At 45.3% G+C, this 23279-nt stretch overlaps 1 long non-coding RNA gene and 1 other non-coding gene across 2 annotated transcripts in view; one reads left to right on the forward strand and one right to left on the reverse strand.

Moving 5' to 3' along the window:
* Positions 1–2010: 2010 nt before the first annotated feature.
* The window catches only part of LOC140390231 (uncharacterized), a 39351-nt gene continuing 18082 nt past the window's right edge, over positions 2011–23279 (reverse strand). The window contains exon 3 of the long non-coding RNA XR_011934588.1: positions 2011–2419. This is a non-coding gene — a long non-coding RNA (uncharacterized lncRNA). The remainder of the gene's footprint in view (positions 2420–23279) is intronic.
* On the forward strand, positions 7838–7919 carry trnas-aga (transfer RNA serine (anticodon AGA)). Its single transcript has one exon. It is a non-coding gene; the product is annotated as a tRNA-Ser (tRNA).

A 23279-nucleotide genomic window follows, 5' to 3' on the forward strand; every position in this document is an offset into this window, starting at 1 on the left:
AACGCCAGTACAGTACATTTGTTGCAGACCTAATGTCACCTCATACGACAATCCTGCCATTCCAGCAATCTCTGCACCCCTTATGGCAATAAATATGCATGGGACATGCATGGGACAATTCGGGATTTGAACCTGGGACCTCTCACATATTCGATTCAATTAAGTTTTTTTTCTTGCTTCTGGAGATAGTGAATAAATACAATTAATTGGTTCCCGATCCCCAGAGCAGGAATCATACACCAAAAGCGACGAGCCAAATAATTAACAACGTGCGCGAAAAGGCCCAATGGCCTCCACCTGGTCCTATTTCCAATTTCTGTTGAACAAACATAGAACAAAGAACAACACAGCACAATCATTTGATATGTTATTCAATTTAATGTTAAGTGATTCAGTTTGGTTAAAAGAACAAGGAGAGACAATATAGGCACGTAACTTCCTCAGAGAGGCAATCTCTGATGGATTTCTACTCTTGATGACAAAAAGGTTTTTCCTGGTCAGGTGGTCTTTGGAGAGGGAGCACGCTCTGTCCAATGGCACACGTCTGGCCTTTCACGACTGTTGGGCACTACAGAGCTTTGGGTGCATCACCACCCCGGGAATTACATTTTGATTTAATTTGTTGACATTTTATGTTAGTTACAATGCCCACCAGGGACTGTCAACCCTGTCGTTTTGTTTAATTTATTGATTCTTCGCTTGATTAAGAGCATATAGAAATATTTCTGACACGGTGTTGGTTAGGGACAAATCAGAATTTGTAATGTTGAATTCTACAAATAATCATTTTATTAAATACAATGATAAGTGTCTGGTTATCCCCTCTATTGTCCTAGAATGAATTCACGGAAGAGCGAAGTGTAAATCAGATTAACCATGAACAGTGTAAATCAAGTAGAATGCAAATTAGGTTAACGGTAACAGTGAAAGTCAGATTACGAGTAAACAGTGAAGAATGTCAGCCAGGTGAACAGCGTATACCAGATTTACCGAGCAATATTATTTTTGAATTCTTCTTTTACATCCCCTCCAACATGTTCCCTTTCATGTCCAGAGCCATCCTATGCATAACATGATATTTAATATTAATACTGGGGCCAGTATTTCCCATTTATTTAAGTTGTCGTTATCATTTGCGATCCTGGAGATTTCATGAACATACACCTTTAAGTCGAGCAGAGGCAGTGAGTAACACAAAAGTTCCAAAATCATTTATTTTGCTGTGAAGTTTTCGATTTTTAACAGAAGAACTCAGGCTTTCTGGAACCCGAGAGGTCAAAGGGATTCAGTTTGATTGTTTAGCTGGTGGTCAATGGATTTGCCACCAGGCAATGATTGGCTTCAGTCAGCTGGGAGTTTTTCAGAGGACCCAGGAAATTTTGAGAGAAGCAGCTGTGAGTTGCACTCTCTCATTCCAAAAAGTTTTTGAGCCTGCTGGTTTCTGAATCTGCAGAGAAGTATTGAGATTCTGATGAAACTGCAGTGAAAAACCATTACAGACAGAAAGCAAGAACAGCCAACTGATAGCCGAGACAGAAAGGAATCTAATTCGAAGATGTCTACCTGAAATCAATACTTGTATCCCTTTTACTTATTGGGATATTATTCTTTACACCCTCTGTGTTTGTCTGCCTTGTGTATCTAGAGAGTGGTGTGAATTAAAGTGTGTGTGTGGGGGGGGGGTGAAGAGGAATAGGAATTACACAATAGTTACCAGTTGTATTTGTTACCTATTCAATATTAGTTAGTTATTATTAAACATTAATTATGTATACATTTACAAACCTGGTGATTGGAATTGTTGGGCAGCCAAAGACTTCTTGTGTTTTATAAGAATTATTGGTTAATTTCAATTGTATTGAGACTTCAGGTCAAGTGGGCTGGAATTGACCACACACCAACCAAGCTTATCGTAACACCTCGTTGTGACTGTAAATACTTGCATTCTCTGTTGAACATTCGACATCGTGCTAAAAGAAGGTTTTTCAATTTTTTGTCTAAAAACATATTTTATTCATAAAAATTGTAAAAGCACATTGCATAACAATTTTAGTATGACATTACATATAGTGCAATGCTATTCAATTCCTTTCAGTACATTGCAAGACAATATAAGTTGCGTAAACATACTTACAATTACAGGTCATAGTTAAAATATTTGCTGATCATACTTACATTTAAATCTCATTTCAAATATTCTCTGGTGCACACTGTCCCTAGAGTTTTACACAGGTTCCAACGCCTCAGTAAGACAGTATACACCCTGTATAGACTGTGGTATTAGCCAATCAAGCTTTTCTGGCATTTTGCCTCAAGGTTTAGCACAGCAGCATTTTACTTCAATAATTGTAGCTCATTCCTGCAATTGGTTTCCACCTACATAACATCACCCAACTGGGAGTTATTCAAAGCTGGAAATCTGAAATGAAAACAAAATGGCTCATGTCATCCTTTACTATCGGGGATACTCCTCCTTTCCTGAGAAACACCAAAGGGTAAAAAAAAGTTAGTGGGGGTTGTAGCTAGGCCACCAAACTGTAGTGATGTTGGGAATGGCATTAACAGAAATTAAAGGTGCATACAATGAATGAAGATCTGTAATTAGGGGTAATTTTAATCTGCGTATAGATTGCTCAATTCAAAATTTTACCAGCCGCAGCGAGGAGGAATTCTGAAAGTATACAGGATGGTTTTCTGGAACAATACATTGAGGAATAAACTGGAGGACAGGCCACTTAAACTGGATATTTTGTAACGAGAAAGTAATCATTGGTAATCTAGTTGTGCGACCCTTTGGGGAAGTGCGACCATTGTATGACAGAACCTTTCATCAAGATAGAGTGTTGTTGATTCTGAGACTAGGTTCCTAAATTCAAATCAAGGAAACTATAATGATATGAGGCAGGAGTTGGTGATGAAGGATTATGAATGAATCCCAAAAGATGTGCTCTCAGGTGAATTAGACATTCTGGATTCTCCTCAGTGTACACAAACAGGTGCCGGAGTGTGGCGACTAGGGGATTTTCACAGTAGCTTCATTGCAGTGTTAATGTAAGCCTACTTGTGACAATAATAAATATTATTATTACATTACTGAAAGGGATGTTGGTGGATAGGCAATGGCAAACATTCAAGGAGCACATTGGTGAACTGCAACAATTGTTTGTCCCTGTCTGATGCAAAAGTAAAATGGGAAACATGGCCAAACCGTGGCTTACATGTGAAATTAGAGATAGTATTAGATCAAGGAAGAAGCATACAAATTGCCAAGAAAAACAACAGACCTGAGGATTGGGAGAAGTTATAATTCGGCAGAGGAGGACGAAGAGATTGAATAAGAACAGCAAAATAGAATAGTGCTTGTGGAAATCATAAAAACTGACTGTAAAAGCTTCTAGAGGTATGTGAAGGGAAAGATTTTGGTGAAGACAAATGTAGATCACACAGTTAAAAACAGGAATTTATAATGGGCAAGAAAAAAATGGCTGGTCAATTAAATATTTACTTTAGTTCTATCTTCACAAAGGAACACAAATAACAAACTAGAAATGTTGGGGAACACAGGTTTAGTGAGATGGAGGAACTGAATGGATCAGTACAAGTAGAGAAATGGTTTCGGGGAAATTGATGGGATTGAAGGCGGATAAATCCCCAGGGTCTGATATGTCCCTCGATATAATGGATGCATTGGTGGTCATCTTGCAAGATTCGATAGATGCTGGAACAGTTCCTTCAGATTGTGCAGTAGATAATGTAACCCCACAATTTAAAAAGGGAGGTTGAGGGAAAACAGGGAATTATAGACCAGTAAGCATGATGTCAGCAGTGGGGAAAATGCGAGAATCCATTATCGAAGGTGAGGTTGCAGAGCACTTGGAAGGCAGTGACAAGATCGGACAGAGTCAACAAATATTTATGAAAGGCAAATCAAGCTTGACAAATCTACAAGAATGCTTTGAGGTTGTAACTCATAGCATTGATGAAGGGAGGACAGTGGATGTGGTTTATTTGGCCTTTCGAAAAGTCAAATATAAGAGATTAGCATGTAAATTAAAGCACATGTGGCTGTCAGACACGAAAGAGTAGGAATAAACATTTTTTTTTCCAAATTGCAGGTAGTACCTGGTGGGATGCTGCAGGGATCAGTGCTGGGACTCCAGCTATTTACAATACACATAAATTATTTAAATGAGGAAACAAAATATCTCCAAACTTGCAGGTGGCACATGTTGGGTGGAAGGGTGAGCTGTGAAGAGGATTCAGTGTGGGTTGTACAAGTTGAGTGAGTGAGCAAATGAATGGCAGATGTAGTATAATTTGATAAATGTGAGGTTATCCAGTTTGGTAGCAAAAATCGAAAGTCAGATTATTACCTGAATAACCATAAATTAAGAGAGTGGCTCTGCAATGAAAGCTGCATGTCCTCGAACACCAGTCACTGAAATAAGCAGGCAAGTGCAGCAGGTGATACAAAAGGCAAATGGTATGTTAGCCTTCAAAGAGAGAGCATGAGTACAGGAGCAGGGATGTCTTATTGCAATTATTCAGGGCCTTGGTGAGGCCACATCTGGTACATTGTGTGCAGTTTTGGTCTCCTTATCTGAGGAAAGATACTCTTGCTATAGAGGGAGTGTAGAGTTTATCAGATTAATTACTGGGACGGCAGGACTGACGTATGAGGAGAGATTGATTTGTTAGGATTGCATTGGCTGGAATTCAGAAGAATGAAGGTGGACCTCATCGAAAACTATAAGGTTCGAACAGTGTTGGACAGGGTAGATGCAAGAAGGTTTTTCCCAATGGTAGCGCTGTCCAGAACCAGGAGTCATATTCTGAGGATACGGGATGGACCATATAGGACTGAGGTGAGAAAACATTTATTCACCCCGGAGTGCTTGGGTATTCGCCATCACAGAAAGCAGTTGAGGCCAAATCATTGCATGTTTACAAGAAGCAGTTAGATCTCGCACTTGGGGCAAAGGGAATCCAAGAATGTGGGTCGGAGGGGGCAATGTTGAGATCAGTCTATTGAGTTGGATGATCAGCCATTATAATAATGAATGATGAAGCAATTAAAAGTGCCAATTGGTCTCCCCCTGCTTCTATTTTCTATGTTTCTATTATAAAATATTCCTTCACTCCCATTTATCTTTACAAATGTACACAGATTTTAAGGATAACGCAAGTTACAAAATAAGTCTTAAATACAACTTTCTCAGGAAATACCCAGTTCTGTAAATCAACAGCCAAACGGTTGTCAGCTACACACCACTCTGGCACCAAGGGACTGATGACACCCCATCGAACATCTGTGGATTTCCCCACAAATCCCCCGAGATGGTTATTACACTGTGAGCTAACTGGCCTCTGGCTTCCACACACATGTTTCCACATGCATGTTTCTAAAGTCCACTCCTGAAAATACACAACTTAGAATCTTTTCCTACACAATGCTTTCTCTCAATTGTTTTCAGCAATGATTCACTTCTAGGATTTCCAACTCTCCTTTCAATATTTATCTGTCTTAAATTGCCACAAGCATTCAAGCTTCCACACAATCACTCAGATACCCATCCCCAATTAGAGAACTGTCATTTCTCAGACTGTAGAAAGGACACCAACCTGATACCTGGCTTTTCCCTTGCCAATTTTACCCTGTGTGTACCTTCCAGTTCTCTCTTTAACTTAAGTGAAAAGAATCCTGCTCAAATTCCAGTTCCTGTTTCCCTTTTAACTTCAATCTTCCTTGGCACCCCACTTTTCATAACTTTAGTTTCAGGAGCTTGTTTTCTTGCCCATTATGCCACTGTATTGTTTTTCTGTTTCTGGCAGAGCTGTGAGACCTGTTCCCCTCTTCCTGCTAAGGTTTAGTTAAACTACACTCAGATGGTATTTCTTCTTAAATGTGCCCCGCAACCTTACTCCCATACACACTACGAAGCAACAGCTCATTTATTCCCCAACTTTTTGTTTAATTTTCATGTCATAAACTCTCTTAAGCCAAACAGAGACACAGTTTGAGATGAAATCATAAACACCCATACACACAAGCACAGTTGTTGAGGAATCTAACAAAAGTTTTAACCCCTTCTTATACAGAAACACTAAATTAACCTCACTTAAATCTATATCTTATTTCCAATAATCAACAATAAAAACATAGGTTATTCAAAATTATCTCTACTCCCTAACTCAATAAACAGTGCTCAAAATGTTCTGGCAAAAATCCATTCAATAGAAAAAACACAAGCTCAGTTTTAACATTGATTCTTGGTTTATTAGGGAAATTAAGAATATGAATTTAAAGGAACAGGTTTATAATATAATGTAACATTATAATAATACTGAGTCTAATGATAGAGTGTACCTTAGAAAACAGCAGAAGGCCAGCGAAAGTAATATAAAACCCAAAAACGATACCAAGAATAAACTAATCAGGAATATATTTCATATATTAATGTAATGCAATTGAAAAAATGTATTTATCTGATGTACAAAAAGACACTGAGTAGCTTAATTAAACATTGATCCATTCAAGGCAGAGACAGTATAAATTGTCATGCTGACTGGAGAAACGACAGAGACATTGAACAACTATATTGTGTTTGTTTTCATTTTAGAATACACAAATTAAATACCGCAATGAGAGAGCAACCAAGGGGTTAAGTAAAGTGAGTAACTTAAATTAAATAATATCAATAGGGAAAATTGAGGGATTATAACACAACAAATCCTGAGGACCTGATGCCCTACATCCAAGAGTTCTAAAACACATTGCTGCAGCACTTGATAAAGATCTGATCAGGTCCCAACCAGGGTCTTGTGTCCAGTTCAGGTACTTAGGGAAAATCTGAGAAATTTCAGATTGGCTCCAGGAATGGCAGAGATGTTGGGGCCGGTATTATTTACAAGGTTAGGTTTGAAAGATGGGGGTGTTCTCCACGGAGCAAAGGAGATCAACGGCATATTGTAAAAAGTTGTGAAAGATTATGATTGGCTTGGATTAGTTATACAAGGAACAAATTTTTCATATTGGTTGATTGTCAAGAACCTGAACACAGATTTCAGATTTTGCGCAAGAGGTGCAGAGGGAATGAGGGGAAGAATGTGTTTTTACATTGTGAGTGGTCATGGCCGAGAGATTTTCTTCCGCATAGTAGTGGAAGCAGAAACAATTATTTCAAAAGGAAACTGGATGGGCAGTTATAGAACATAGAACATTACAGCGCAGTACAGGCCCTTCAGCCCTCGATGTTGCGCCGACCTGTGAAACCACTCTAAAGCCCATCTACACTATTCCCTTATCGTCCATATGTCTATCCAATGACCATTTGAATGCCCTTAGTGTTGGCGAGTCCACTACTGTTGCAGGCAGGGAATTCCACGCCCTTACTACTCTCTGAGTAAAGAACCTACCTCGGACATCTGTCTTATATCTATCTCCCCTCAATTTAAAGCTATGTCCCCTCGTGCTAGGCATCATCATCCGAGGAAAAAGGCTCTCACTGTCCACCCTATCCAATCCTCTGATCATCTTGTATGCCTCAATTAAGTCACCTCTTAACCTTCTTCTCTCTGACAAAAACAGCCTCAAGTCCCTCAGCCTTTCCTCAAAAGATCTTCCCTCCATACCAGGCAACATTCTGGTAAATCTCCTCTGCACCCTTTCCAATGCTTCCACATCTTTCCTATAATGCGGCGACCAGAATTGCACGCAATACTCCAAATGCGGCCGCACCAGAGTTTTGTACAGCTGCAACATGACCTCATGGCTCCGAAACTCAATCGCTCTACCAATAAAAGCTAACACACCGTATGCCTTCTTATGTAGTCGTATGTAGTCGTGGCCGAGTGGTTAAGGCGATGGACTAGAAATCCATTGGGGTTCCCACGCGCAGGTTCGAATCCTGCCGACTACGCATCTTCGTTTACTCATGACATTTTGGGGCAGCACGGTAGCCTTGTGGATAGCACAATTGCTTCACAGCACCAGGGTCCCAGGTTCGATTCCGGCTTGGGTCACTGACTGTGCGGAGTCTGCACATCCTCCCCGTGTGTGCGTGGGTTTCCTCCGGGTGCTCCAGTTTCCTCCCACAGTCCAAAGATGTGCAGGTTAGGTGGATTGGCCATGATAAATTGCCCTTAGTGTCCAAAATTGCCCTTAGTGTTGGGTGGGGTTACTGGGTTATGGGGATAGGGTGGCGGTGTTGACCTTGGGTAGGGTGCTCTTTCCAAGAGCCGGTGCAGACTCGATGGGCCGAATGGCCTCCTTCTGCACTGTAAATTCTATGAAATCTATGAAATCTATTAACAACCCTCTCAACCTGGGTGGCAACTTTCAGGGATCTATGTACATGGACACCGAGATCTCTCTGCTCATCCACACTGCCAAGAATCTTACCATTAGCCCAGTACTCTTGTCTTCCTGTTATTCCTTCCAAAATGAATCACCTCACACTTTTCTGCATTAAACTCCATTTGCCACCTCTCAGCCCAGCTCTGCAGCTTATCTATGTCCCTCTGTAACTTGTAACATCCTTCTGCACTGTCGACAACTCCACCGACTTTAGTGTCATCTGCAAATTTACTCACCCATTCTTCTACGCCCTCCTCCACGTCATTTATAAAAATGACAAACAGCAGTGGCCCCAAAACAGATCCTTGTGCTACACCACTAGTAACTGGACTCCAGTCTGAACATTTCCCATCAACCACCACCCTTTGTCTTCTTCCAGCTAGCCAATTTCTGATCCAAACTGCTAAATCACCCTGAATCCCATGCCTCTGTATTTTCTGCAGTAGCCTACCGTGGGGAACCTTATCAAATGCTTCACTGAAATCCATATACACCACATCAACTGCTGGACCTCATCCACCTGTTTGGTCACCTTCTCAAAGAACTCAATAAGGTTGGTGAGGCACGACCTACCCTTCACAGAACCGTGTTGACTATCTCTAATCAAATTATTCCTTTACAGATGATTATACATCCTATCTCTTATAAACCTTTTCCAAGATTTTGCCCACAACAGAAGTAAGGCTCACTGGTCTTTAGTTACCGGGGTTGTCTCTACTCCCTTCTTGAACAAGGGGACAGCATTTGCTCTCCTCCAGTCTTCTGGCACTATTCCTGTAGACAAAGATGACTTAAAGATCAAAGCCAAAGGCTCAGCAATCTCCTCCCTAGCTTCCCAGAGAATCCTAGGATAAATCCCATCCGGCCCAGGGGACTTATCTATTTTCACACTTCCCAGAATTGCTAACACCTCCTCCTTATGAACCTCAAGCCCTTCTAGTCTAGTAGCCTGAATCTCAGTATTCTCCTCGACATCATTGTCTTTTTTCCTGTGTGAAAACTGACGAAAAATATTCATTTATCATCTCTCCTATCTCCTCTGACTCCAAGCACAACTTCCCGCTACTGTCCTTGACTGGCCCTACTCTTACCCTAGTCATTTGTTTATTCCTGACATATCTATAGAAAGCTTTAGGGTCACCCTTGATCCTACCTGCCAAAGACTTCTCATGTCCCCTCCTGGCTCTTCTTAGCTCTCTCTTTAGGTCCTTCCCAGCTAACTTGTAACTCTCAAGCGCCCTAACTGAACCTTCATGTCTCATCTTTACATAAGCCTCCTTCTTCCTTTTGACAAGTGTTTCGACTGCTTTAGTAAACCACGGTTCCCTTGCTCGACCACTTCCTCCCTGCCAGACAGGTACATACTTATCAAGGACACGCAGTAGCTGTTCCTTGAACAAGCGCCACATTTCCATTGTGCCCATCCCCTGCAGTTTTCCTCTCCATCTGATGCATACTAAGTCTTGCCTCATCGCATCATAATTGCCTTTCCCCCATAACTCTTGCCCTGCGGTATATACCTATCCCTTTTCATCACTAAAGTAAACGCAATGGAATTGTGGTCACTATCACCAAAGTGCTCACCTACAAATCTAACACCTGTCCTGGTTCATTACCCAGTACCAAATCCAATATGGCCTCGCCTCCCGTTGGCCTATCTACATACTGTGTCAGGAAACCCTCCTGCACACATTGAACAAAAACAGACCCATCTAAAGTACTCAAACTATAGCGTTTCCAGTCAATATTTGGAAAGTTAAAGTCCCCCATAACAACTACCCTGTTGCTTTCGCTCCTATCCAGAATCATCTTTGCAATCCTTTCCTCTACATCTCTGGAACTTTTCGGAGGCCTATAGAAAACCCCTAACAGGGTGACCTCTCCTTTCCTGTTTCTAACCTCAGCCCATACTACCTCAGTAGACGAGTCCTCATCAAACGTCCTTTCTGCCACCATAATACTGACCTTGACTATTGAAGGAAACAAAGTTGGAGATATATGGAGCTAGATTGGGAGAATGGGACTGACTACATGGGGGGCAGGCATGGACCTGATGGGTTGAATGGACTTCCCCTCTTGGCCATCAATATGCTCCACATCATCAATATGCAAGATAAGGGCTCCTGGATTTGGGTAATGCATTCGCATGGACAGAGGATAGGTTAGTGGACAGTAAATGAAGCGCAGTGATTAACAGCATTTTTAAGTTAGCAGGTTGTAACTCATGGAATTTCACAGGGATCACTGTTGGGATCTAAGGTATTTACAATCCATACTCATGACTTAGACAAAAAGTCTGAGAGTGACGGATCCAAGTTTGCTGTTAGTACAAAGCTAGTTTGGAATGCAAGCCGTCAGGAGGGCACAGAGGCTACAGAAAGGCAGAGGAGGGTTAAGTGAGTGGAAAAAGGGTCTGGATTCTCCGTGCTCCGGAGAATCGTTCATACAAGATTTCGTCACGCAGCTGGGGGGGCCATAGTCAGAGGCCATCCCATCGATGCTCCGCTCCTGACTGGCCAAGTTTGCGGCGGTGTGAAACTAATGTGGTATGGCCGGTCGGGACTCTTGCGCGGCGCTGTGGAGTCAGTCCGCAGCCACCCTGGTGGGGGGTGTAGCCACCGGAGTTGGCCACTTCCCAACTTAAAATGGAGATCCGCAAACGCTGAAGGGAAATTCAGCCAACACAGGTAAAAACTAGCAGGTGCAAGTTCACTGTGTATTAGACTCTGCAGAAACCCAGACAGCATCGATACAAGCAGCCATCTGCATAGTAATGTAGCAGCCATCTACATATTAATGAGCGATCCCCGGGAACAATCGAAACATTTTAAGGTAAACAAAGCCAAGCCAGACTCCTCGGCGCCAGCAGGTGCCAGCACAAAAGAGGTTAACGGACATTTAAAGACCGCCCAACGATCAGGGAACAGCTCCAGCATTGGAGAAATCGAACCAAGTGATTGGAACGAAGTCCAATCACTTGAAACCAGGTACGGGGTCCGCCCCGAAGGGCGGGATGCCCCTGGGGACTATAAAGTAAAGCCCCCAAGTTCAAATCGTCCTTCTTGACAGGGTCACTCAGCAACGCGAAGCAACCCCTGAGAGTGAACTCTCCAGCACCCTCCAAGAAAGTAAGTCTCAAGTCAATGCTCACTACGAGATAGGCGCTCCTAGCTACCAGTCCATACTTTTGAATCTCGCTGACTCAGAACCCAAACGAAAGGCCATTTGTTCCCCTGACCTGCTGGGCCAGTCCGAAGCTAAATATAGGCTTGTTAGTTATAGAAATAGCCTAGCAAGTAGAGTTTATGCATGAGTAGCCATTTATTGTGTATAATAAATGTGTATTGATTTGAATCTTACTAATTGGTGTGTTGAATTATTGATCATTACTTGAACTTGAACCTCGTGGCAGTATCATGAAGATACCTGGCGACTCTAGAGCAAAGGTTATAAAACAGAGCCAATTGAACCAACCAAAAGTAAGCAACATATTACTGGCAACATCCTGACGGGACCCGATCTAGAAGTGGCTTAACCACTCTGGGAGAACTCAAAATTTGAATTAGAAATTGAATTGAGAACAGAATAACCACAAGTGTTCAATCAGTTCTGATCAGTCCTCATAATTCGGAAGTGTGTTAATGCATGCGTAACAAACAGGGCGATAAGGTAATAGTGATAGATTTTTTTGTTGCGACAAAACTGTTGGGAGTTTGTATTCGGGAAAATAGCGACAGCCGTACCCGTAATTACAGCACCGCGTTAATACCCCTTGTTCCACATTTTAAGAGAAGCATTCAGATAAGAAAGATGGCAATGCAGGCAATGCAACGCCGCATGAGCCCCGAAGAATTTGTGGTCGCAGCGACCAGCAGTAGAGTAGGACAGTGTCCCGTTTGGGAAGAGGAAATCAAAAAGTACCTCAAAGGGAAAGGATGGCCCCTTTGGAGCGAATTCTGTGAAAATGAGGAAACAGGTCCCGGGAGAATAGGACATACTTGGTGGGAGAACCTGAGTGAGATTCACAAGAAGAGCTTAGGAAAAGCTCGCAAGCCGATGGCAATCGTGTCCTATTTGGCACAATTGCGAGGCACAGAGGAGGTTGTTAGGACGCTCCGAAAAGAGATAGAAGGCAGGCATCGAATGAGCAAGGTCGATGTCAGTGAGGTAGAGAAAGAGAACATAGAGTTAAGGAGGAAGTTAGCAGCAAAGGACAGAGAGGTGGATGATGCCAAGTGGGCACACCAGTCTTGTCTGGTGCACTTAAGCAGCTTCCAATCCCAGTACGAAAAGACCTATCAGGACACGCAACGTGCAGTCCTGTTACGAGAGGAAACTGAGAAGCAGGTAGAGGCATTGCAGAGACTTTAAGGCAGCATTAAGAGCACTCCATACTACCACCACGGAGCACAGACGAAGCTCACTAGATCACGCAAAGTGCCGGAAGCAGATTGCAGAACTGCAATCTCTGCTTTCAGTTCAAAAAGGATTCCAGGAAACCTTTGGATCACAGCTAGATGAGGAAGACGGCCCTGATTGGGAAGAATTGAGTGAGACAACGCGGAGATATGTTCAGGGAACATGTGCGCAGGGAAAGCCCCAGAAGAGAAAAGCGCCCCAACCCCCCACAGAGCAGATAGTTCAGGCTCCAATGAACCCAGTCACCACCCACCGCACAGCCACATCGGACGACACGGAATTTCTGTACACCACCCTCGTAACAGTGACCCAATTACGTGACGCGTGCGATAAAATCAAAACGTTCCTCCCCACCTCAGGCCCCCACCACTTCTTTGCCAGAGTAAAGCAGCAGGCGACCATGTACGGCCTGGATGAGTGAGAGCAAGTAAAGCTCACAGTTTTGAGTTAAGACCCTGCGGTCGCAGCAGCCCTTCCCGACCCACAGAATGTAGGAGGAGGCACCCTTGCAGAAATGCGTAACGCGATCCTAGACGCGATCGGGCATAACGGGGTGACCCCGTAGATGGCCTCAATAAGTGCAGGCAAAAGAAAACCGACCACCCCACAGCGTATGCTGGACACTTGTGGATCCATTTCGCAGCAGTTTTCAGAGACTTAGACCGCGCCCATTTGTCCCCACACAACATGGCCAAATGGACCCGCACCCTTATCGCCCATGCCACAGAAACAGGAGAAAAACCTTGTGCCAATTATGATCCCTCAGAGGAGGCTCATAAGGAGAAATGGGTTGCAAAAAGATTATCCCGCCCCTGGGAGCAATTTGTTCAAAACAAACCCTTGAATAAAAACCCAGAAGAACAGCAGGCAGAAGCAGACATACACACAGTTAAGGCACACCAGTACCCCGCATGGGTAAATGAAGGCAAGAACAGCCCCCTACAAAAGTCACAGGAGTGTTACAACTGTGGACACTTTGCAAGAGAATGCAATGCCCCACAAAAGCAACAGAGAGCCCAGCAGACAGGCTCTCTAAATAAAACCAGGACAAAGCCAATACATAGCGTTAGCACCGGTTCAGATCAGACGGACCTGAACGGAATGGACTGACGGTGTTCGGGCTACCCCAGTTGGGTCTGCGACACCCTTTGGGATAGGTCCGGCCGACCAGAAGTTGCAGCAAAGATACGAGGACAGCCCATCGAGTTTCTCTGGGACACAGGGGAGTCCGGCACCACAATCAATTCCTCCACCATGTTTCAAAAGGATACGTGGCCCACGACAGCCACCATCAGCCTCAGCGGCTTTACAGGCCACTCACAGCAGGGACACATCACAGCACCTGTACCCATTCAAATCGGCAACATCACCACCAAGCACCCCATAGTCTTAGTCGATCTACCCCACACAGCAGAACACATTTTAGGCATAGATTTTATGAATTCCCACAACCTGTCCTTTGATCAAGTCAACCAATGTGTCTGGAGAATGGCAAAATCCACAAGAGCCCCCGCAACGCTCACCATAGGAGAATATGCAAACAAGATTAGTGCAGTAGGCAAATTTTGGTTTGACCCGATTACGATTAGCATGGACAAGCAGGTTAGGGCAGTTTTACAAAGGAACAGGACAGCCTTCGCGACCCACAAACACGACTGTGGCCGGATGACTGGTTCCGTTCAAATCACAGGACCTGACCCTAGACCCCAAAAGCAATACGGATTTCCCCAAGAGACAGAGGGAGAAATCGCAAAAGTTATCAACAGCTTATTTGAGCAGGGCGTACTCAGATCAGTAGCCTCCACTAATAATGCCCCGATTTGGCCAGTGAGAAAGCCGTATGGATCATGGCGACTGACCATTGATTACCGGGGACTCAACAAAGTCACCCCCGCAGCAGCCCCCACAGTAGCCACAAGTCCTGAGACCATGCTCAAACAGGGACTCAACTCACGATACTTTACGGTTTTGGACGTCAGTAATGGATTCTGGTCCATTCCATTGGCAAAGGCGTGCCAGTACAAATTTGCCTTCACTTTTAAAATTCAGCAGCACACGTGGACATGCCTTCCACAAGGATTCCACAACTCCCCCTCCATTTTCCACCGACAGCTGGCAAATGGATTATCAAAATTGTCTCGCCCCGAATGTCTGGTCCAGTATGTGGACGACCTATTACTGCAGACAGACACCAAGGCAGAGCACATCGAGCTTCTGGCCGAACTCCTGGAACTCCTACAGAATATTGGTTGTAAAGTAAACCCCAAAAAGGCCCAGATTTTGGAAAACAAAGTGATATATTTGGGTACGATTATCACACACGGTAAACGCGAGATTGAGCACAAAAGGATTGATTTGATTGCTAAATTGCACCTTCCCCAGAAAGTTTCAGCCCTCCGGTCGTTTTTAGGACTGGTTGGCTACTGCCGAAACCACATTGACGGTTTCGCCAGCAAGGCAGCGCCCCTCTCAGACCTCCTAAAGAAAGGAGCCCCCTGGGAATGGCTTCCACAGCATACGGATGCTGTGGACTCTTTGAAAAGAGCGCTCATAGCAGCCCCCGCACTACAGGTTCCAGACCCATTTTCCCCCTAAGCGATAGAGGTAGCAAGCACAGACCGCACCCTTTCGGCCGTGCTTCTCCAGGAATGGCACGAACAGTTAAGGCCCGTGGCTTACGCCTCCAGAGCTTTAGATGCTGTGAAAGGCACCTGCTCACAGTTTTCTGGGCAGTTCAGTATTTTTCTTACATAACCGGAATAAACCCCACCACAATCCTGACAGCACACCGCCCCCCCCACCCAACTTTTACTGAATGGATGACTTAAGGACGGTACAGTCAGTCAAATAAGAGCAGCCAGATGGACCCTTCTTTTGCAGGGACGGGACATCACTGTTAAAAGGACCAAGACCCACACTTTCTTAGCAGATAACCTACAGTACCCAGGCACCCCCCATGAATGTGAAATCATCTCTCCGCACCACAACACAGGCCCCTTTATTGCGAAAATACCCCCCAGAAAGATAGGTAGTCCAACCCAGAGCCCCCAGCACACAGACACGTGCGAACCCATAAGAATATATGTGGCTGAATCTTCCACAATATTAGAAGGGAAGTGCATAACAGGATGCGACATTTATGTCGAGGACGCGCAGGGACGTGACCTCGAAGAAATCGCAACAAAACTTCCAGGACACTTAGGTGCACAGGCAGCAGAACTAGCAGCTGTGGCATACATTGTGGAACACCCAGAATCCTTCCTTAGCCCAGCAGACATATACTCGGACAGCCTCTATGTCTGCAATAGCCTTACAGAATTCCTACCCCTATGGAAAGCAAGAGGATTTGTTTCCGCAGACGGAAAACCCCTCCCCTCAGTTCCATTGCTCTGTCACATTTTAGAAAAAGCCCAGGGCAGGACTTTTGGAACAGTTAAAGTTCGTAGTCACTATCGTTCCTCCCCCACCGGAAATGTAAAAGCTGACGCACTGACAAAAGCAGGTTCCAGGCACGGATATTTTTGGACACCCCCCGAAAGCGCACCAGTGAATGCAGTTCAGGTCTCGCAGACTAATATCGAGGATTTAGTACAGGCCCAGAAGCAAGACAGCAACCTCGGGAGATTTTAAAGGGAAGATTCCCAGCAGCCTATGATAGATTTAGAAATGCTCTGACCACACATGACGGTGTGGTGTTAAAATACACCCTTTATGTGGTTCCTGAACAGGACAGGAATCAGCTAATTTGTTTGTTCCATGACGGTCATGGACATCAGGGAATTGATCCCACTACAGCCCACCTCAGGCAGCTCTGTTGGTGGCCCAGTGTAAAAGAAGACGTAACGCACTACGTTGAGAATTGCCTTATCTGCGCCCAGAACAATCTGCCAAGAAGGCTCAATTTAGTCACACCCGCCCCATTAATGGCCCTGGACTAACCTCCAGATTGATTTTATAGGACCATTGCCCCCTTGCAGGAATGGTTGTAAGTATGTACTCGTTGTAATAGACACGTTTACAAAATGGGTAGAGGCATTCCCATCCAGAACAAACATGACAAAGACCACAGCCAAGATCTTAACCCACCACATCTTTACGAGATGGGGACTCCCCTGCAGCATTGAATCCGACCAAGGTTCCCATTTTACGGGGCGTGTCATGAAGAACGTCCTCACGATATTAGGCATTACCCAAAAATTCCGCATTGCATACCACTCCCAGTCAATGGTATCATGGAGCGCATGAATCGGACCCTAAAAGCTACCCTCCGAAAAATGGTCCAGCAAAACAACACCACTTGGGATTCAGTCCTCCCTTTTGCGCTGATGTTTTTGCGAAATACGGTTTCAACATCTACAGGTTACATCCCACACACCCTCATGACCGGACGCCCCATGAAAGGCACAGAATTTTTATTGGGATTAGATTTGACCAGCCCCGAAGTGACGGCCCTCACACACGAGATAGCAGTAGAACAACTGGTAGAGAATGTTAAAACGGCTCAGCAGCAGCCACGGTACGATTAGGCACACAAAGGAAACAGAGCAAGGCCTGTTTCGATAAGACAGTGCATGCAACTGAGTTCAGTGTAGGACAGCAAGTCATGCTCTCCATATACAACCCCAGCACATTCCTGTCACCTATATATTCGGGTCCGTACTCCATTGCGGACAAAGTAAGCCCTTCCGTCTACAAAATAAAGTTCCCCAATGGAAAGACTGCGTGGTTCAATATCAACCGCTTAAGGCATATGGACCACAGTCCAACCACGCACATCACGTCATGCTCGACGTAGCAGACCACACCCCGCCCACAGCCAACGTAACCCTACCCTCTCCCAACACGTCCAGCCCAGCCATGGACTCAATCCCGACTCCACCTCCGAACTATACACTCCGCCCCCGATCGCCCACAGACTGCAGCAGCAGCGACAGCGACTGTGACACAGATAATAGCCACAGCGCGCCACCCTACTATCCCCATACATCAGGCCCCACACCCAGCGAATCTGAGCACGATTCGAGTGATCCCTTCATGATCACTTTCCTAAACATCCTTTTGGCACCGGGACAATTCATTCAGACTCATCCGGAATGACGAGATGGATCCCAAATCACACCATGCAGCCCTATCCGCCCTTACACACTCGAGAGTTTGGCATCCGGGAGAAGATGACGACTTTGAGTCTGACTCTCCAAGCGAGAACCCCTTTGCGACCCTGTTCGCAACTGATAACTGAGGTGTCCAGATGATGTTTTAAAAAGGAACCGCTTGGGAGAAAACGGAGTCCTTTCTGATGGAACCTGCAGCATGTTTAATGTTGTTTGTAGTGGTATTGTTAAATGTTGTTTGTAAGATCGGAATTTCTTTTCCCCTCCCCACGCCACCACCCTTCTGACGCCCACTGCCAGTCAGAGAAACTAGTTTGTCCCAGACGCTAGTTCAGAGGAACTAGTTTGTCCACAGAGACTTGTTAATGTCCCAGACGCCAGTTCAGAGGGACTCGTCTGTCGACAGAAACACAGACCTCCGTTCATAACTGCCCTTCTGGTTCGAAGGTAGAACCAATACAGCAACCCTCCACGATGACTACATTTTTGCCCGTTCTTGTCGGTTGCTCAGGCAGTGGAGAAACGGCATTGGTCTCCGCCCTGCCTGAGGACCCCCCTTCTGGTCAACTACACTCGGGTAGAGCACACACGGCATCGGTTGCCGTCCACCCCGAGGATTCCATCCAATTCTTAACCGCCGTGGCCCATACGCATCTCATTTCGGCACGTTTGGTTCAAAAAGTTTTGTTTTGTTTTCAGGCGACCCTTAGGTTGCCAACCTTATGCTATTTATATCCTCAAACATTTGGATGATAAATTGCGCCTGCGAGATGGCTCGCACTGTTTCAGTATTTTTCAGTGTGCCTTGTCCTGAGAATACGTTTTTTTTAATGAGGTAGTCACACATGGTGACAAATTGTAAAAGGAGAATTGGCACAAAAGGACAGACATACTAACAGACGAGATATTAAAGCAAGATAGTAACAGACACTATGCTTGATCCCACAGAACCCCAGAAGCTCCAGGAAAAGAGACGAAACAAAGAGAAGAGAAAGAAGAACCATGAAGGCATCCTTTGTGTTGCTCATCACCCTAATGAACATTTGGTTGCGCGCGAACGCGAACCCCCTGACCCCAACCCCCCCTCAGCCGTTAATGATTCACTTCCCCATAGCACCCAGAGCCCAGTCACAAGCGACACTACACCATCCTGGTGTGACAGGTTTATAACCTGGTACTCCCTGTCCTACTTAATAGAATCCCTACTAGTATTGGCGATACTCTGCAGCATCGTGCAGACTATCCGCATGAGGAAATGGCGAAGGAGAGCCTACTGCGCTCGCACCCCGGTATATAGGATAAGATCCCCTATTTTCGGTTATGACCAGACCCCCGACCCCCGCGATTGATAATAAAGGATATTCATTTGCGTTCTTTTGGTGAATAAAGAAATGTGTTTCATGAGCGATTGTACAAACCTGAGCTTGACTGCCAAGCCAGGAAAAATGTGAATAATGCTGCTATGATTTTGTTTGTATCATTAAGGAAGTTAGTATGATTGAACGTTTGAGTGAGTGTAGTTTATTAAGGACAGTTAGAGGTACCGTTTTTCTTATTTTGTAATGCATGTCCCTGTTTTGACATAGCGCCACTTAGAATTGTCAGCTAAAAGTTTTCTTGCACAGCTATGGTCAGTGTGGAGGCCATAGAAGAGTGCTCGCCGGGTCAGGAAATGAAGACAATGCAGTTATGTGATCCTTCACGCTTTGCGTTAGGATCACAAGGAGGGATTGTAGCCACCTGAGTTGGCCACTTCCCGACTTAAAATGAAGATCCGCAAACGCTGAAGGGAAATTCAGCCAACACAGGCAAAATCTAGCAGGTGCAAGTTCACGGTGTATTAGACTCTGCAGAAAACCAGACAGCATTGATACAAGCAGCCATCTGCATAGTAATGTAGCAACAATCTACATATTAATGAGCGATCCCCGGGAACAATCGAAACATTTTAAGGTAAACAAAGCCAAGCCAGACTCCTTGGCGCCAGCAGGAGCCAACACAAAAGAGATTAACGGACACTTAAAGACCGCCCAACGATCAGGGAACCGCTCCAGCATTGGAGAAATCGAACCTTCGTTCCAGTCACTTGAAACCAGGTACGGGGTCCGCCCCAAAGGGCGGAAACCCCTGGGGACTATAAAGTAAAGCCCCCAAGTTCAAATCGTCCTTCTTGACAGGGTCACTCAGCAACGCGAAGCAACCCCCGAGAGTGAACTCTCCAGCGCCCTCCAAGAAAGTAAGTCTCAAGTCAACGCTCGCTATGAGATAGGCGCTCCTAGCTACCAGTCCATACCAGCTTTTGAATCCCGCAGATTCAGAACCCGAACGAAAGGCCATTTGTTCCCCTGACCTGATGGGCCAGTCCAAAGCTAAGTATAGGCCTGTTAGTTATAGAAATAGCCTAGCAAGTAGAGTTTATGCATGAGAAGCGATTTACGGTGTATAATAAATGTGTATTGATTTGAATCTTACTAATTGCTGTGTTGAGTTATTGATCATTACTTGAACTTGAACCTCGTGGCGGTATCATAAAGATACTTGGTGACTCTAGAGCAAAGGTTATAAAACAGAGCCAATTGAACCATCCAAAAGTTAGCAACAGGTGTGGGGGAATCGAGCACTGGGGGGGACCTTAAGGGCGGCCGAGGCAGCGATCGGGCTGGTCCGATGCAGCGGCACGCGGCCAATCGGGGGGCTTACATTGTCCGTGTTGGTCCGCGGTCAGAGTCCGCCATGGCGCTTGGCGTGGCCGCTGGAGGCCGCCGCCGTGCGCATGCACGAATTCGGAACCGGAAATGCGGGGTCCCGTAACCGCAGCCAAAGCTGTGTGAAGCTCCCTGGGTCTCTGCTAGCACCCTGCAGGAAACTGGGGAGTAAACCGGCAGTGTTTTTACGCTAGCGTTGGGAGATAGCCCCATTTTTGGAGAATCCAGCCCAAGGTATCAGACAGGGAAGAATGTGGGGAACTGTGAGGTAATCACTTTGATTCTGAGAATAGAAAAGCATAATATCTTCATTGAGGCATGAAACATGAAACGGTGAGATTCAGACCAACTTGAGTAAATGCACACAAGGGAAATAACGTTAGCATGCAACACCAGCAAGAAATGCAAAAGATAAATGTCATGCTGTCCTTTATAGTGGGAGGGTAAGAGTACAAGAATAAGGACTATTTACACTGAGGAGTTCACACCTGAAACACTTTGCCCACATTTGGTCTGCATTATTGAAGAAACAAAATTTTCCTTGGAGGTGGTACATCAGAGTTTCACGAGAGTAAGAGGTTTGTCCTTTGCTGAGATACTGAGTCAATCAGGCCTGAACTCTCCGGAGCTTTTACGAATGAGAGGTGATCCCATTAAAACCTATACATTCTGACAGACACCAAGGGCTGTTTCTCCTGTTTAGGAAATCTAGAACGTGAGATCACAGTCTCAGGGAAAGTGGACATTCATTTAGGACTGAGGGTTTTGAAGTACCATCGTTAAACACCCTTCAAGTTAATATGATCTGGTTTTTGATCACTTGGACTCAAGGAATAGTGGGAGCAGGCGAAAAAATGGAGTTGAGGCAAAAGATCAGGAATGGTCACATTGAATCACAGAGCAGGCTCAAGGGGCCAGATTACGCCTGCTCTTTATGTTATATTCACTGAACCACTGTGATTCATGTCTTTCATAGATTGTCACTCAGCTTTCCCGGAGTGAAAAACCTGTATAAGTCTGAAGTGAAAAAGCAGCAAGCTAACAATGAAACTTAGTAGAAGTCACTCTTGGTACTTTGAATGGCAGGGCAAGTGTGTCTGTGCGAGAGTGAAATGGGGCATGTGTGCCTATATGAGAGAGGGGGTGAGTTTGTCCATATGAGAGAGGGAGACAAATGTGTCTGTATGAGAGAGCGGGAAGCGGTTACGTCTGTATGAGCGAGAGGGGGCGCGTGTATTTGTATGAGAGAGGGGGGACACGTGTGTCTGTATGAGAGAGGGGGAAATGTGTGTCTGTATGAAAGAAGGGGCAGGTTTGTCCATATTAGACAGGGGGGGGGGGCGAGTGTGTCTGCATGAGAGAGTGGGGGGGTGATTGTTTCTGTACGAGGGTGGGGGGGGGCCTGTCTGTCTATATGAAAGAGGGGTAATGCGTGCGTTTCTATGAGAGGAGTTGCATGTGTTTGTATGAGAGAGGGGAACATGCGTGTCTGTATGAGAGAAGGGGGCATGTGTGCCTGTATGAGAGAGTGGGCATGTGTTCCTGTATGAGAGAGGGTGTGTGTGTGTCTGTGTGAGAGAGGGCGACAGGTGCGTCCGTATGAAAGAGGGGGGTGCGTGCGACTTTATGAGAGAGTGGGGGGGGTGTCTGTATGAAAGAGGGGGGGATGAGTGCATCTGTGTGAGAGCAGGGGCAAGTGTATCTGTATGAGAGGGGGGCATGTGTTTTTGTCTCATGGAAAGAGGGGTGATGAGTTTGTATGAGAGAGGGGCAGGGCGACGAGGTCGGTGGGTGCGTTTGTATGAGAGAAGGAATGTAGAATGAATTGTATCAGAGAACACGCCAAGTGTGTTTGTACGAGAGACAGAGAGGGGCGAATGTGTTTGCATGAGAGAGAGGGGGATGAGTGTGCTTGCAGAAGAGAGAGAGGGGTGAGTGTGTTTGTGAGAGAGAGAGAGAGAGAGGTGAATGTGTTTGTAGGAGAGGAGGGTGAGTGTGTTTGTATCAGCGACGGGGCGAGTGGGTTTGTATGAGAGAGGGGCAAATGTGTCTGTCTGGGTGGGAGGGGCAGTGTGTTTGTATGAGAGAAAAGCGTGAGAGTTTGCATGAGAGAGAGGCGTGAGTGAGTTTGCATGAGAGAGAGGCGTGAGTGAGTTTGCATGAGAGAGTGTGTTGGGTGTGTTTTCATGAGAGCAGGGGGCAGTTGTTTATGTTTGAGAGAAAGAGGGGTGATGTGTTTGTAGGAGAGGGGCGCCATTGTGTTTCTAGAAGAGAGAGGGACCCGTGTGTTTGGAGGAGAGAGGGAGGGACAAGACCATAAGACATAGGAGTGGAAGTAAGGCCATTCGGCCCATCGAGTCCACTCCACCATTCAATCATGGCTGATTTCAACTCCATTTACCCGCTCTCTCTCCATAGCCCTTAATTCCTCGAGAAATCAAGAATTTATCAACTTCTGTCTTAAAGACACTCAACGTCCCGGCCTCCACCGCCCTCTGTGGCAATGAATTCCACAGACCCACCACTCTCTGGCTGAAGAAATTTCTCCTCATCTCTGTTCTAAAGTGATTCCCTTTTATTCTAAGGCTGTGCCCCCGGGTCCTAGTCTCCCCTGTTAATGGAAACAACTTCCCTACATCCACCCTATCTAAGCCATTCATTATCTTGTAAGTTTCTATTAGATCTCCC

The sequence above is a fragment of the Scyliorhinus torazame genome, chromosome 14, assembly GCF_047496885.1.
Source record: "Scyliorhinus torazame isolate Kashiwa2021f chromosome 14, sScyTor2.1, whole genome shotgun sequence".
NCBI lineage: Eukaryota > Metazoa > Chordata > Chondrichthyes > Carcharhiniformes > Scyliorhinidae > Scyliorhinus > Scyliorhinus torazame.